The sequence below is a fragment of the Rhinoraja longicauda genome, chromosome 27 (assembly GCF_053455715.1).
Source record: "Rhinoraja longicauda isolate Sanriku21f chromosome 27, sRhiLon1.1, whole genome shotgun sequence".
Taxonomy (NCBI): domain Eukaryota; kingdom Metazoa; phylum Chordata; class Chondrichthyes; order Rajiformes; family Arhynchobatidae; genus Rhinoraja; species Rhinoraja longicauda.
Window position 1 is genome coordinate 29,053,996 of NC_135979.1, and position 16,179 is coordinate 29,070,174.

Below are 16,179 nucleotides of genomic sequence, written 5' to 3' on the forward strand. Positions count from 1 at the left end.
CCTGTTTGACCGCGACAAAAGCCGTCTCTGCAGCTGCGGACCATACAAACTCAGCGGGGTTACCCGCGAGACATTGAAAAAAAGGGCGCATGACCCGAGCTGCTGCAGGCACGAACCGGTGATAAAAGTTCACCATGCCCACGAATTCCTGCAAACCCTTGATGGTCGTAGGGCGTGGAAAAGAGCGGACCACGTCCACCTTAGCTGGCAAAGGAGTGGCACCGGCCGGTGTAACTCGGTGAACCAAAAAATCTACCGCCGACAGGCCGAATTGGCATTTGGATGGATGGAGAATCAGGCCGTGGTCTTGCAGCCTCTGGAATATAGTGCGGAGGTGGACTAAGTGCTCCTGGACCGAACGGCTGGCAATCAAAATATCATCGAGGTAAATGAACACAAACGGCAACCCTCGACCCACCCGGTCCATCAGACGCTGGAATGCCTGAGCTGCGTTTTTAAGGCCGAAAGGCATACGCAACCACTCAAACAACCCGAACGGAGTAATGGTAGCCGTCTTTGGAATGTCCGGCGGGTGGACCGGGATCTGATGATATCCCCGCACCAAATCGATTTTAGAAAATATTGTAGCCCCCTCCAGGCTGGCTGAGAAGTCCTGTATGTGCGGAATCGGGTAGCGGTCCGGCCGTGTTGCCGCGTTAAGTCGTCGGAAATCCCCACATGGTCTCCACCCCCCAGATGCTTTGGAAACCATATGCAAGGGGGAGGCCCACGGACTACTCGAAGGCCACACAATTTCCAGCCTCTCCAAGTTCAGGAACTCCTCTCGAGCCATGGCCAGCTTGTTGGGTGGGAGGCGCCGTGCCCGGGCAAAAACCGGCGGCCCCTCGGTCGGGATGAAATGCATGACCCCATGCTTCTCGGATGGTGCATCGAACCGCTGAACGAGGAGCTGCGGGAAGTCCGCTAGGGCCGCATCGAACTGACCGGTGGCCGTGGTAATGGCCTGGATCGCTGGGCTGGGTGGGGCGGCGCTTGGAGGGGCTGCAGGCCCCGTACTTCAGGGCCGTACGCTAGCCGAGGGCTGCAGGCCCCTCCCGCGGACGTCTACGACCAACGAAAACGCCTATAGGAAATCCGCACCCAAAATGGCCTGGCCCACATCCGCAACGATGAAATCCCAAAGGTAGGTCCTGGACTCGAAGGACAGGGACATAGCCCTTTTACCGTAAGTGCGGATGGGGCTACCGTTCACCGCAATGAGGTACGGCCCCTTCCCCCCCGCTTGAACCTCACAGTCATAGGGGGGCACAATACTCACAACCGCTCCCGTATCCACCAGAAACACGATCCCAGTACCTTGGTCCGTCACGTAGAGGCGGCAATTATGGCCAATCGAGACTGCCTCTACATTCGATCGGCCCAGGCATTTCCTGGAAACGAACACGGGGCTCTGCAGCTTCGAGCCTCACTGCCCCACCGCCGATGGAAGAAACACCAGCCGTGCCTATTAGGCTCTGTTGCCCGAGCCCGCTGCCAATAAACAGGCGCCGCAGCCCCTTCTTGGCGGGCTGACTGCGAAATAGCGGCCGATGCATCGCTCTCTGGGCCGCTCCGCCGACTGCCGCTGGGCCTCGAGACCCGATTAACCGAGTCGTCTCGGGTGTGCCGCTCCCTGACGAGCGCGTCGGCTTTCTCGGCGAACGCTACCGGATCTTCAAACGAGACGTCGGCCAACACCAACCTGACGTCCCGGGGTAGTTTCTCCCGAAAAACCGCTTCGAAAACCATGCACGGCTGATGGTCGCCCATCAAGGTCAGCATCTCGGTCATCAACTCCGACGGTAGCCGCTGCCCCAGCTCTGGTAAATGGAGGAGCTTCAGAGCCCGCTGGTTCTGACTCCAGCCGAAAGTCCTCAGTAGGAGCCTCTTGAGCCCCACGTACTGCCCCGTTTGGGGTGGACTGGTCAGGTATTGACCGACCCGCGCAGCCACCTCCGCCTGCAGACAGCTCACCAGGTGGTGGAACTTCTCCTGGTCGCTCTCCACCCTTTTAAGATGGAACTGCGATTCCGCCTGCACAAACCACAGGTGCGGCTGATGGGCCCAGAACGGCGGTAGATGAATCTCGCCCGCGCTCGCTCCCACCTGCGACATGCTGCTGCTTCAATCATCACGTCGGGGTCACCAATGTAGTGAGTCCAAACGAGCGATGTTATCCAAAGACTTTATTGTCGATAAAACCTGTGACAAACGCAACGCACTTACTTTTGGACACACACTAACTTCGCTCGCTAATCTAATCTCTAACTCTAGTTTGGCGCCAGACACTCAAATACCTCGCGCTCCCGCACCACGTGACCGTAAACCAATCCAAGGGTTCTAGACTACCTGGCCAATCCGTATGTCCCTACAGAACTTTATTTATCCCAGGAGGGAAATAGATCTGCCAACAGTCATAAAACACAAGATACATGAAACATGACATTAAAGTGACGAGTGGAAGGGATTGTGGATGTACAAAGATTGAGGAGGGGGGGGGGAGGAGTCAGTCTCAGTCTACCCCACGACAGAAGGGAGAGGAGTTGTACAGTTTGATAGCCACAAGGTAGAAGGATCTTCTGTGCTGCATCTTGGGGGAACCAGTCTGTTGCTGTAGGTGCTCCTCAGGTTGACCAGTGTGTCATGGAGGGGGTGAGCTGTATTGTCCAGGATGCTCCACAGTTTGAGGAGCATCGTCCCCTCCAAGACCACCTCCCGTGATTCCAACTCCGCCCCCAGGACGGAGCCAGACTTCCATCAAGTCTTCGTGGTCGACTGCAGGAGGCGGCTCCGGGACACAAAGATGGCCGGGTGAGGAGAGGAGGGTGAGGGACGTCGGGTGGCGGGAACTGCCCCAGTACATCGGGTGAGCAGGCCGACCGGACCTTGGACTTTGAATAATGGCGCCAAAAATGGTGGTGCCCACATGTGCAAAGGAAGTTTCACTGTGCAGTTGCCGATGTGGCAAATAACGTACATTGAACCATTGGAAATTTGGGGGATTTGGTAGAGAGGACCTCGGGTGAAAATCTCAGGATTACTCCTGGGCCCACGTGCCAGTGAGTCTCGTATTAGGAAGGTTGGACACATGAATGCATGGCTAGGGAGCTGGCGCATGGGGGGGGGGGGAGGGGGGAGGGCTCCAGGATCATTGGGATCCTTCTCGAGCAGTGATGACCTCTACAAGATGGCCAGGTAACACCTGAACCGAAGAGGGAGCATTATCCTTGCCAGGAGGTTTGCTGGTGTGGCTTGGAAGGTTTAACCTGGTGGACTAGCCATGTGCTGGTCACCTCTCCATGTCTTCCAGAGGTACTGCCTGACTTGTGTCACTTTGTGCACCAGCAGTTCCTTGTGTCGTAAATCTTTCACATAGAGTGTGGTGGTTATTTGGAACAAGCTGCCAGAGGAGGTGGGGTAGGTAGACGGGACAATCCCAACGTTTAAGATCTAGTGTTTATAACAGCATTTCCACATTTCATCGGTGAGAGCATACATGGATTGGACAAGTTTGGAGGGATATGGACCAAACACGGGCAGGTGAGATGAGTGTAGCTTAGACATGGTGGCCGGTGTGGGCAAGTTAGGCCGAAGGGCCTGCTTCCATGCTGTACAACTCTATGACTATGGAACAGCATCCCACTCCCCATCAGAACTGCCCCTTCCAACGACTCCTTTAAGTCCAGGCTCAAAACCTAGCATTTGGGGCCCTCTGAGGGGGCGCTGCGAACTGTTTATGTATGTGTTGTTATGTTTGTGTGCTATTGTATGTTGTTTTTTAGTACCTGCACTGATGTACAGCACTTTGGTCAATGTGGGTTGTGTTTAATTGTGCTATACAAATACAATTGACTTGACGTGACTTGACTTGACTCCATGTCAAGACGTATTATCAAAAATTATAATTTTGCAGCCTTCATTTTTTTTTCTTTTCTCTCCAAAGATGTGGTAAAATTTTCCTTTGACAATTTAACTTGTGATGAGTGCTATTCCTTTGATTTGTTTCGGTTTACTTTTCTGTCTCCAGCTGCTGGCTCTTAAAGTAACTGTGACCTTGAGCATCTTGGGCTGTATCCACACCCAGGCAAGGTCCCTCTGATCCTCCGCCTCTACACAACCTGAAATATGCCTGTCCCAGAGAGATGTGAATCAGTGGAGTTCTCTGCCACAGAAGGCAGAGGAGGCCAATTCACTGGATGTTTTCAAGGGAGAGTTAGATTTAGCTCTTAGGGCTAACGAAATCAAGGGATGAGGGGCAAAAGCAGGAACGGAGTGCTGATTTTGGATGATCAGCCATGATCACATCGAATGGCGGTGCTGGCTCGAAGGGCCGAATGGTCTACTCCGGCACCTATTTTCTATGTTTCTATGTTTCCATGTCTTACGTTTCCAGATCCGAAGACAGGTCCCTGGCCCGAACCGTGGTCCAGGTTTCCCTCTCCACAGATTTTCCAGTTGTTTCTGATATTTATCTCGGCTTGTGAGCTTGCCTTTGGTGGATCTCACAGATGAATTAATGGGCTGCCCCATCTCCGAGCAACTGCCTGCCTCTGTGAGCAGCTGGTCCTTGTTATTAATGACCTAATTAGGATGTTGCCCTGCGGTGGCAGAAACCTGGAGAATCTAAGCACATCTTGCAAACCTTGGTGTTCGCGGCAGAGTTTTTAGTTTAGTTTAGAGATACAGCGCGGAAACAGGCCCTTCGGCCCACCGGGTCCGCGCCGACCAGCGATCCCCGCACACTAACACGATCCTACACACACTAGGGACAATTTTTACATTTACCAAGCCAATTAATCTACAAACCTGCACGTCTTTGGAGGATGGGAGGAAATCGAAGATCTCAGAGAAAACCCACGCAGGTCACGGGGAGAACGTACAAACTCCATACAGACAGCACCTGTAGTCGGGATCGAACCCGGGTCTCCGGCGCTGCATTTGGTGTAAGGCAGCAACTCTACCGCTGCGCCACTGTGCCGAGTTGTATCCTAAGGCAACTAAAATTCTGCAAACATTTTATTTCAATTGTCGCTTCCCATCAAATCAGCCATAACATGCCTCGTCAGAGATTACAATTTCAATGTGAGAAAAATAGGGCTTCTTTGCTTATTTTTCCCACTTAAAATTGAACTGTGAAATCTAATCACATGCAACGAAGGCTGACACAATCTCCTGTTCCACTGTTCACTTTATATTCCACTATATTGCAAGGATTTTGTCCTCTGTCACTTACCTGTTCATTTTCATTAAATTGAAGGACCCAGCAATATCTGTGAAACATGGCATTTTATAATAACATTTACATAGTTCATAAGTGAGAGCCTGAATATACAGTAAGTCGTCTAGCAGATATCCCTCTTCATTTGAACTGTTCCCAAAGACTGAGCCAGATTCAGCTAATCTGTTAGCTGCAAAGGAGAATGTGTCTGGGCTTGCAAGCTTGAAAGTTATTGATTTGGTTCAAGGTATCACAAAATGCTGGAGTAACTCAGTGGGCCAGGCAGCATCTCTGGAGAGAAGGAATTGGTGATGTTTCGGGTCGAGTTACTCCAGCATTTTGTGATACCTTCGATTTGTACCAGCATCTGCAGTTATTTTCCTACACACATTGATTTGGTTCTGGTTTTTAGTGAGTTACATAATTCAACTGCTGGAAAGCAATAGTTGGCAGTCATTTTCACCTAATTGGGTAAATGGTGCACTCTTGAAATTGAGGGATGCAAGCACTTTAAATTTTATTATTAACTTATTATTATTTTGGTGTTCTCTTCAGTCGTGAGTAAAAAAACGGAGTGTGAAAGCGTCGCTGCACCTAATCACACTAATCTTCCGTATAGCCAATTTATGTTAAAATTGCATAATTGCATTGAGGTTCCCATCTCAACTATATTTTACTGCTCCATTTTATGGTTTCTTGAGCATGGCTATCGCAGTTATTAATATTATTGATTTATCTGTCCGTTTGTTTTATATATACTGTGCATTTTTGTTGTTGTTTATCACGGGTTTTACAGTCTACCTCATTTACATATCTGCTGTGCTGCTGCAAGTAAAGGGTCTGTCCCACTTTAGGCGATTTTTTAGGCGACTGCCGGCGACTGTCAAAGTCGTAGCAGATCGCCAAACTTTTCTTTTACCCGGCGACAATGACCACGACAATGCCAAGTCAGGTCGAGATTACAGCATCTTCGGAAACGTCGCGAAATTCCCACGCTGTCAATGCTTCTCCGGCGTCCTAATTTTCGCTGAAATCACTGACAAGTCAGTAAGTACTTGAGAGTTTTGAACTATAACACCTTGTATGGGTTACTTAAAAACCAAGCTTCACTGTAACAAGGCATAAACTGGATTTACTTCCAGTTTACTAATAGCTGTATTAAAAAATATAATTTAAAAAGTGGTTAAGTGAATTTTTGTGAAAAGTGTGTGGGCATTCTTTGAAAATGTACAGGAGATGCATATTTGGTTTCTGGGTTGCATATCTGGGTTGGGAGCCCACTTTAAATGTAATGGCTGATGGCCATAAACATCGCAAAAATTCCCACGCTTACCTGACCGTCAAACTGTCGCCTCCAATCTACCTGTCAAATGTCCTGACGGTAAATAAATTGGTTAAACACAAGCATTTTATTGTATATTGAAATGACTTTACTTATTTTAATATTATGTGCTTCTAAATGCATCTAAGAGAACCTAGCAAACCTGGGGACAGCATGCGACAGCGCCCGCAATAAGCAACGATACCTGGCGACAAGCCAGCTGTCGCCGAGAAATTTCACTCCGGATGATTTCTCAGCGCCGCGCCGAGATCCACTACGATTTTTGGAAGACACCTCACGATCATGCCCGCGACACCCCGGCGAACTGTCGGCGACAGCCTAGTCACCGGCAGTCGCCTTAAAATCGCCTAAGTAGGACAGGCCCTTTAGAATTTCATCGTTCAGTTTACCGACATATGACAATAAAACACTCTTGACTTTACTTTTAGACTTTAGACTTTAGAGATACAGTATGGAAACAGGCCCTTCAGCCTGCCGAGTTCGTGCCGACCAGCGATCCCAGCTTCAAATTACTGAGATCAGAATGCCATACTTGCAGGGAGCCGACAGCTGATGGCATTTCCATGTACCCGTGGCCTTTGGCCTTTGATTAGCCTGTTTGTTCCTATTTGGCTACCACATATCAGCATGACTTTGTTTAGTTTAGCTTAGCTTAATTTAGAGATACAGCGTTGAAACAAGCCCCTCGGCCCACTGAGTCAGCGCTGACCAGCGATCCCCGCACACTAACACTACACTGGACACATTAGGAACAATTTATAATCATGCCAACTAATCAACCTACAAACCTCTACGTCTTTGGAGTGTGGGAGGAGACCGGAGCACCCGGAGAAAACACCCGCAATCAAAGGGAGGACGTACAAACTACATACTGACAAGCACCCGTGGTCAGGATTGAACCAGGGTCTCTGGCGCTGTGAGGCAGCAACTCTACCGCTGCACCACCATTATTCACTTGCTGAATAACCATGACCAGTTATATTTCAAGTGACAAATGCAAATACAAGATTTTAACAGTGTCTTTGAGGGTTTGTGATAGAGCAAATGATGGGAGATTGTTTCCTTTGCCAAATAGTGTTGGGAGCTTAAACATGTATTTGAACACAACCAGCAGAAGTCCCGGTGGGGGCAAATGATTCTCTGAAACCTGACTGGTCGTGCACTGGTTGTATCGCAGAATGGCTCATTAATTTGAAGGCTCAGAATCAATGGTGGCTGCAGAAAATGGTGGACATTGTCTGGTCCATCACAGGTATTGACCTCCCCAACCATCAAATGGATCTACATGTAGACGTTCAGGCTCAAGATGGCAACTCATATCATCAAAGACTTACATCACCCATCCTGTCCTAGTTCATCAGTCACTAAAAGTAAGCGTGCAGGTACAGCAGGCAGTGAAGAAAGCCAATGGAATGTTGGCCTTCATAATGAGGAGTTGAGTATAGGAGCAAAGAGGTCCTTCTGCAGTTGTACAGGGCCCTAGTGAGACCGCACCTGGAGTACTGTGTGCAGTTTTGGTCTCCAAATTTGAGGAAGGACATTCTTACTATTGAGGGCGTGCAGCGTAGGTTCACTAGGTTAATTCCCGGAATGGCGGGACTTTCGTATGTTGAAAGACTGGAGCGACTAGGCTTGTATACTCTGGAATTTAGAAGGATGAGAGGGGATCTTCTTGAAACATATAAGATTATTAAGGGGTTGGACACGTTAGAGGCAGGAAACATTCCCGATGTGGGGGAGCCCAGAACCAGGGGCCACAGTTTTTTTTTTAAATGGGTAGGCCATTTAGAACGGAGATGAGGAAAAACCTTTTTCACTTAGAGGGTTGTGAAGCTGTGGAACTCTCTGCCCTGGGTGCTTTCAAGAGAGAGCTAGATAGAGCTCTTAATGATAGCGGAGTCAAGGGATTTGGGGAGAAGGCAGGAACAGGGTACTGATTGTGGATGATCAGCCATGATCACGGTGAATGGCAGTGCTGGCGCGAAGGGCCGAATGGCCTCCTCCTGCACCTGTTGTCTATTGTCTATGTCTATCTTGCTGCTACCATCAGGAAGAAGGTACAGGAACCTGAGAACCAGAGCTCGTTTTTATATTTAAAAATGGCCCTGTACTCATGATTAATAAACTGATGTGTCCTGTGGCCAGTAAATAAAAGGTTTTCAAGGTTGTAGAGAGACAGGTAGGCCATACTAGCATGCACCATCACACAAAAACCACTGCTGAGACCTGTTACCTCCACTTTCTTCCCATCAGCCATGAGGCTCTTGAATCACCCTGATCAAGGGTGATAGGGTGGCACAGCGGTAAAGTTGCTGCCTTACAGCTTCAGATCCCGACTACGGGTGCTGCCTGCACGCAGTTTGTACGTTCTCCCCGTGACCTTTGTGGGTTTTCTCCGGGAGCTCCAATTTCCTCCCACAATCCAAAGACGTGCAGGTTTGCAGGTTAATTGGCTTGGTATCATTGTAACTTGCCCCTGGTGTGTGTGTAGGATAGTGTTAGTGTGCGGGAATCGCTGGTCGGTGTTGAAACGGAGGACCGAATGGCCTATTGTGGGGTGAAGGGCCTATTTCCACGCTGTATCTCTGAACTAAGCTAAACTAAATCATGGTAGGGGTTTGGAGAAGGCATAAGAGAAATGGACAGATTTGATCACCAGCCAGTGGATCGAATGGCCTCTTGTCTTTCGTGATTCTGAAACTTTGAAACTATTTTAACCTTGGCAGCAATATCATTTCCACACAGTTCTGCCAACACAGCAAAGGCTTCTGTCAAAGCTCCGTAGTAGTGGAAATGTAGATGGGGAGCTTGTAACACAATGAATAAACATATCCCCTTCCTGAGGCCACACTGATGAAGTGAAGGTCCCCTCTCTAATGCTCTCTCTCTTGGCAGCGTGAGCATAATTTTTGAAATAATGTCAAATCAGTTCCTCGTGTGCTCAAATCTACAACAGCATCCTCCATAATTTAACACTAATGAGTATTAAAGTGTCTGATTTACTTAGGGAGACAAAGGGAACTGGTGCAGGAAATTCAAATTAATCCTTTGCATTGCAAGCCAGACCTTGATTAATCTTATACTCAGGCAACAAGAAAGCAGGCACTCTACTGCAGGAGCACATGTAGATAGATGCCAGCAGGTTTCCAACACGGTTTGTTTGGATTACAGCTTGTTTAGGGTGTGAAATAAACCAATAACCAAAAGTCCGTAGTCTCTTTTTGCTTTGGTTTATTTCCATAGAAACATAGAAACATAGAAACATAGAAAATAGGTGCAGGAGGAGGCCATTCGGCCCTTCGAGCCAGCACCGCCATTCATTGTGATCATGGCTGATCACCCACAATCAATAACCCGTGCCTGCCTTCTCCCCATATCCCTTGATTCCACTAGCCCCTAGAGCTCTATCTATTTCCCTTACATGTTTAAACAGTAATGTTGTATTCTTAATGTTTTAATTGTTTTATGCTTTATTCTTAATTGTTTACCGTATGTTCGTGTTGTTACTTGCGAGCGGAGCACCAAGGCACATTCCTTGTATGTGCACATACTTGGCCAATAAACGTATTCATTCATTCATTCATTCATTCATTCATTCATTCATTCATTCAAAAGAGAGGGTAAATTTAACGACGGATGCCCCTGGAATTATGGACAAGAAGTCAAGGGGCAAGAGTCATGATTTCCAGAATGATTTCTAGGTGGATTCATTGATTGATAGATTGATACTATATTGTAGATAGATACAAAATGCTGGAGTAACTCAGGCAGCATCTCTGGAGAGAAGGAATGGGCAGCGTTTTGGGGTCGAGACCCTTTTTAGACCCCATATTTTGTCACGTGTACTGTCGAGTGAAATTCTTTGGTTTTGCATACAGTACAGGAGTATGCAAATAGTCGCCACGTAAAGGGCGCCGACAAAGTTACAAAAGTATTCAATATAGTTTCAATGGTTCCTGTTCCTTATCTCCCCCCTGCCCTCATGTGGGGTCCCTCTTGATTTTCTTAGTGGTGCATTGACGACTGACCATCAGAACTCCCCATGGACTCATCCTCAGCCGATCACCAGCTCCCACACGGGTGAAGCTTCCCGACGGCCCATATTCTGGTTCAGAACGGAAAGGGAAAGAAATTTAACCTGAAATCAAAATCAGAAGGAGATAGAAACGGGGTTAACAGTTTCAGATCTTCGAGAAAATTGAAACCTAAGAAAAAAACTTGAAAACCAATAGTCCCGATTCAGCTTGTCGAGCCGGTTGCCTTCTTACCTTGGGGATGACCCCCAGGGATACCGACCCATCTTACTGCTGTGTGTCCCACACAAGCTCCTAGAATGTCTCCTTCACACACGTCTCAACCCAGTGATCGATCCCCAGCTGCCCAGAGAACAGGCTGGTTTCCGAAGCGGTAGGTGAACGGCGGACCAGGTGACCCTCCTGTGCCAGGACATAGAGGACAGCTTCCAGGGAGGGGAGAAGGCTGGCACTGCCTTCTTGGACCTCACAGCTGCGTACGATACTGTCTGGCTGCGTGGACTACATATGAAGCTTCTGGAAACCATCCCAGGCAAGCACATGGCGAGCTTCATCATGGAGATGTTGAGCAACCGCAGCCTCCCGCTACACACCAGCAACGGCCAATGCAGCAGGGTGAGGAAACTCAAGAACGGTGTCCCACAGGGCTCTGTGCTGGCACCAATGCTGTTCACCATCTACATCCATGACCTGCCTGCAACCCAGTCAAAGAGGTATGGCTATGCTGATGACCTGGCCATTCTACTCAGTAAGCCATCCAGGGAAGCAGCAGAAGAGGGCCTCTCTGAAGACATGAACATCTTGTCTTCATATTTGAGGAACTAGCATCTTAGGCTCAGCACGGGTAAGACAACATCCTCAATGTTCCATCTTAACAACAGGGAAGCGACTCGTGAGATGAACGTCATGGTGGATAACGCCCGGTTACAGCCCCAGCCCGCCCCCACGTACCTCGGAGTGAAGCTCGACAGAACGCTGTCATTTAAACAACACCTGGAAGGTGCCACGGTAAAGATAAGCGCCCGTGCCGCACTAATACGCCACCTAGCCGGCACCACATGGGGAGCCATGACGAAGACACTGCGCATGTCCACAGTGGCCCTGGTGTTCTCAGCTGCCGATTACTGCGCCCCGGTCTGGTGCTGTAGCCCTCATGCTAAGAAGCTGGATGCTGCCCTCAACAGCGCCCTACGGACTGTCTCCGGATGCCTACGAGCTACCCCTGTAAACCAACTGCCCGTCCTTGCCGGCATCGCCCCGGCCAACATCAGACGAGCAGCAGCCACGCCGGCCCTTTCTCGAAAGGCACAGACTAGTGATTTCCACCTTCTCCATCAGATCGTTGCAGAGACACCACGACATGTGCGCCTTAAGTCACGGCGCCCCTTTGCCATGCAAGCCCACGAGCTGCAATGTACAACACCGGTCGACACTTCCAAGGTCACCTGGGTCAAGACGAGATGGAGAGACCAGTGGAAGTCAGCGGAACCATCTAGGCTACACCGCTGCATCGGTGAACCCATGGACGTCCCTGGCCAGGACCTGCCCCGAAAGCAGTGGATAACCCTCAATCGCTTGAGGACAGGCGTGGGACGCTATGGAGTAGCGGTGAAGAGGTGGGGTCTCGTGGACAGTGCCTCCTGCGAGTGTGGGGACCCAACACAGACAGTGGAGCACATAGTCACCAGTTGCCCCAAATACCGGCCACCGAATGGTGAACGAGGTCTGATTGACCTGGACGATGACACGTTGGCCTGGCTCGCCCCAACGGAGCTGCAGGTCTAAAAGACATACGACCGAAGAAGAAGCTTGTCGAGAAGGGAAAAGATGGAAGAAACAACAAAAACAAACAGCATGTCAGAGAGAGGGAGGAGACCCAGAGAAGATGGTTTTTCGGGGCTGATGTCAGCTTGGAGACGTTGTGGACCTCATTTGATCTCGAATGTTCATGAGTTATCATTATAGGACCATAATTAGGCCATTCAGCCCATCAAATCTACTCCGCCATTCAAACATGGCTGCTCTGACTTTCCCTCCCAACCCCATTCTCCTGCCTTCTCCCCGTAACCCCTGGCACCCTTGTTAATCCTCGCTAAAACCGAGGAGCATGGTTTAGTTTAGGGAATACGGCAATGAAGTAGATCCTTCAGCCCACTGAGTTCAGCCTGTTCACACCAGATCTGCATTATCTCACCTTTGCATGCTCACACATCGGTGGCAGTTTTTACCAAGACCAAACAACCTACAAACCCGCATGTCATTGGGATATGGGAGAAAACCGGAGAACCCGGAGGAAACCCACTCGTCACAGTGGACAAACTCCAAACCCGGTTCCCTGGCGCTCTGATGGATTTCTTTCTCGCGTAGGATGGTGAATCTCTGGAATGAATTCTCTGCTCCCAAGAGTAGTGGAGGCCAGTGGTGGATGAGTGGTGGATGGCATAACTCAGACATGACCAAGTTGAATCTGCGGGTGAGCTCGAGGGGCCTGCTGGCATACCCCTGCCCCTAAATTACTTGTGTCCTTTAGCTTAGAGACACTGCGTGGAAGCAGGCCCTTTGGCCCAATGGGTCCACGCCGACCACCCATATACAAGGGACAATTTACAGAAGCCAGTTGATCTGCAAACCTGTAAGTATTTGGAGTGTGGGAGGAAACCGGAGCACCCGGAGAAAACCCACGCAGGTCACGCGGGGGAGAACGTACAAACTCCGTATGGACAGCAGCCGTGGTCAGGATCGATCCCGGGTCTCCGGCGCTGTGAGGCAGTAGCTCTACCGCTGCGCCACCGCGCTGCTCTCTTTAAATGAAGAGATTGCAAGAGGAAGGGCCATGTGGTCAGCCGAGAAGCTGGTTTTAATCCGATCAGTTAAAGATAATTGGGTGACTTTTCCAGATGCCACCTTTTTAAACAAAATTCCTAAACAGGTGGTGAAGGCACTGATATGAAGATAGCAGCAACTATCTGTAAATGTGCTGCTCAGAATCCAATAATCTCACTCGGGTCCCAGGCAATCTTAACTCTGACCTCAGCCGCTTTTGTAGCTCGGTGAAGTCAATTGAAGGGAGGATTAGAAGCACATTCCATTTCAGAGTTCCCCTTCCTGTCCTTGATAAGATGTTTACAGAAGGGGCAGCACGGTTATTCAGCAACTGAATAATGGTGGCGCAGCGGTATAGTTGCCGCCTCACAGCACCAGACACCCGGGTTCAGTCTTGATTACAGGTGCTTGTCTGTGGGTCTGTAGGTTTGTAGGTTAATTGGCTTGGTATAAGTGTAAATCGTCCCTAGTGTTAATGTGCAGGGATCGCTGGTCGGTGCGGACTCGGTGGGCCGAAGGGCTAGTTTCCGTGCTGTATCTCTAAACGAAACTAAATGGGTATGAATAAGTTTATTGGCCAAGTATGTGCACATACAAGGAATGTGCCTTGGTGCTCCGCTCACAAATGACAGCACAAACATACTGTTAACAATTAAGAATAGACAATAGACAATAGACAATAGACAATAGGTGCAGGAGTAGGCCATTCAGCCCTTCGAGCCAGCACCGCCATTCAATGCGATCATGGCTGATCACTATCAATCAGTACCCCGTTCCTGCCTTCTCCCCATACCCCCTCACTCCGCTATCCTTAAGAGCTCTATCCAGCTCTCTCTTGAAAGCATCCAACGAACTGGCCTCCACTGCCTTCTGAGGCAGAGAATTCCACACCTTCACCACCCTCTGACTGAAAAAGTTCTTCCTCATCTCCGTTCTAAATGGCCTACCCCTTATTCTCAAACTGTGGCCCCTTGTTCTGGACTCCCCCAACATTGGGAACATGTTATCTGCCTCTAATGTGTCCAATCCCCTAATTATCTTATATGTTTCAATAAGATCCCCCCTCATCCTTCTAAATTCCAGTGTATACAAGCCCAATCGCTCCAGCCTTTCAACATACGACAGTCCCGCCATTCCGGGAATTAATCTAGTGAATTAAAGCATGAACGATCAGATTCTACCTGATTAAACATGCCGTGTACTGTACAGAAATTGTGCATGTTACACCAAGGTGAATATACTCCACCCTGAGTTGTATGGGGCCACAACTACCACAACTTGTACGTCAGTCGCCACCAAGGTGTGTTTCTGGTGCCAACAAGGTTTCAAAGTTCTTAGCGGCACATCCTTGTCCTGCCTCCATCTTTAAATCTTCCCTTTGTCCAGCATCCACCGCCAGAGCAATCCAGGGAGAGGTGGGGCAGCACGGTGGCACAGCGGTAAAGCTACTGCCTCACAGCGCCGGAGACCCGGGTTCGATCCCGACTACGGGCGCTGTCTGTACCGAGCTTGTACGTTCTCCCCGTGACCTGCATGGGTTTTCTCCAAGATCTTTAGTTTCCTCCCACACTCCAAAGACGTACAAGTTTGCTGGTTAATTGGCTTGATATAAGTGTATAAATGTAAAATTATCCATAGTGTGTGTAGGATAGTGTTAATGTGCGGGGATCGCCGGTTGGTGCTGACTCGGTGGGCCGAAGGGCCTGTTTACACGCTGTACCTCTAAACTCTAAACTAGACTAAACTATTGTTGGATGAATGTAATGGTTGATGGTCGGCGTGGACTCGGCTGGTTGAGGAGCCTGTTCCCTTGCTGTATCTCCTCTGACTTCATGTCTAAATGCAGCATGTTACACAACCCTGGCAATCCTCCAGGAACACATAATGTGAACAACACTTCACAAGTGGAATCCTACGAAGCTGTCAGACACTTGTTTCCGAGCTGTATCTCTAAACTAAACTGAGGAGGTCTGTAGAACGCAGAGCTCCAGTGCAAACCCCTGCCCTGGTGATGAACTGGCCCCTTTGCCAGCATCCATCATGGCTGCTGTGACCACATCTGGAGGCTGCCTGGCAAATGCCCACAGGGAGCTCAGCCGCTTTTGTAGCTCGGTGAAGTCAATTGAAGGGAGGATTAGAAGCACATTCCATTTCAGAGTTCCCCTTCCTGTCCTTGATAAGATGTTTACAGAAGGGGCAGCACGGTTATTCAGCAACTGAATAATGGTGGCGCAGCGGTATAGTTGCCGCCTCACAGCACCAGACACCCGGGTTCAGTCTTGATTACAGGTGCTTGTCTGTGGGTCTGTAGGTTTGTAGGTTAATTGGCTTGGTATAAGTGTAAATCGTCCCTGGTGTTAATGTGCAGGGATCGCTGGTCGGTGCGGACTCGGTGGGCCGAAGGGCTAGTTTCCGTGCTGTATCTCTAAACGAAACTAAATGGGTATGAATAAGTTTATTGGCCAAGTATGTGCACATACAAGGAATGTGCCTTGGTGCTCCGCTCACAAATGACAGCACAAACATACTGTTAACAATTAAGAATAAAGCATGAACGATCAGATTCTACCTGATTAAACATGCCGTGTACTGTACAGAAATTGTGCATGTTACACCAAGGTGAATATACTCCACCCTGAGTTGTATGGGGCCACAACTACCACAACTTGTACGTCAGTCGCCACCAAGGTGTGTTTCTGGTGCCAACAAGGTTTCAAAGTTCTTAGCGGCACATCCTTGTCCTGCCTCCATCTTTAAATCTT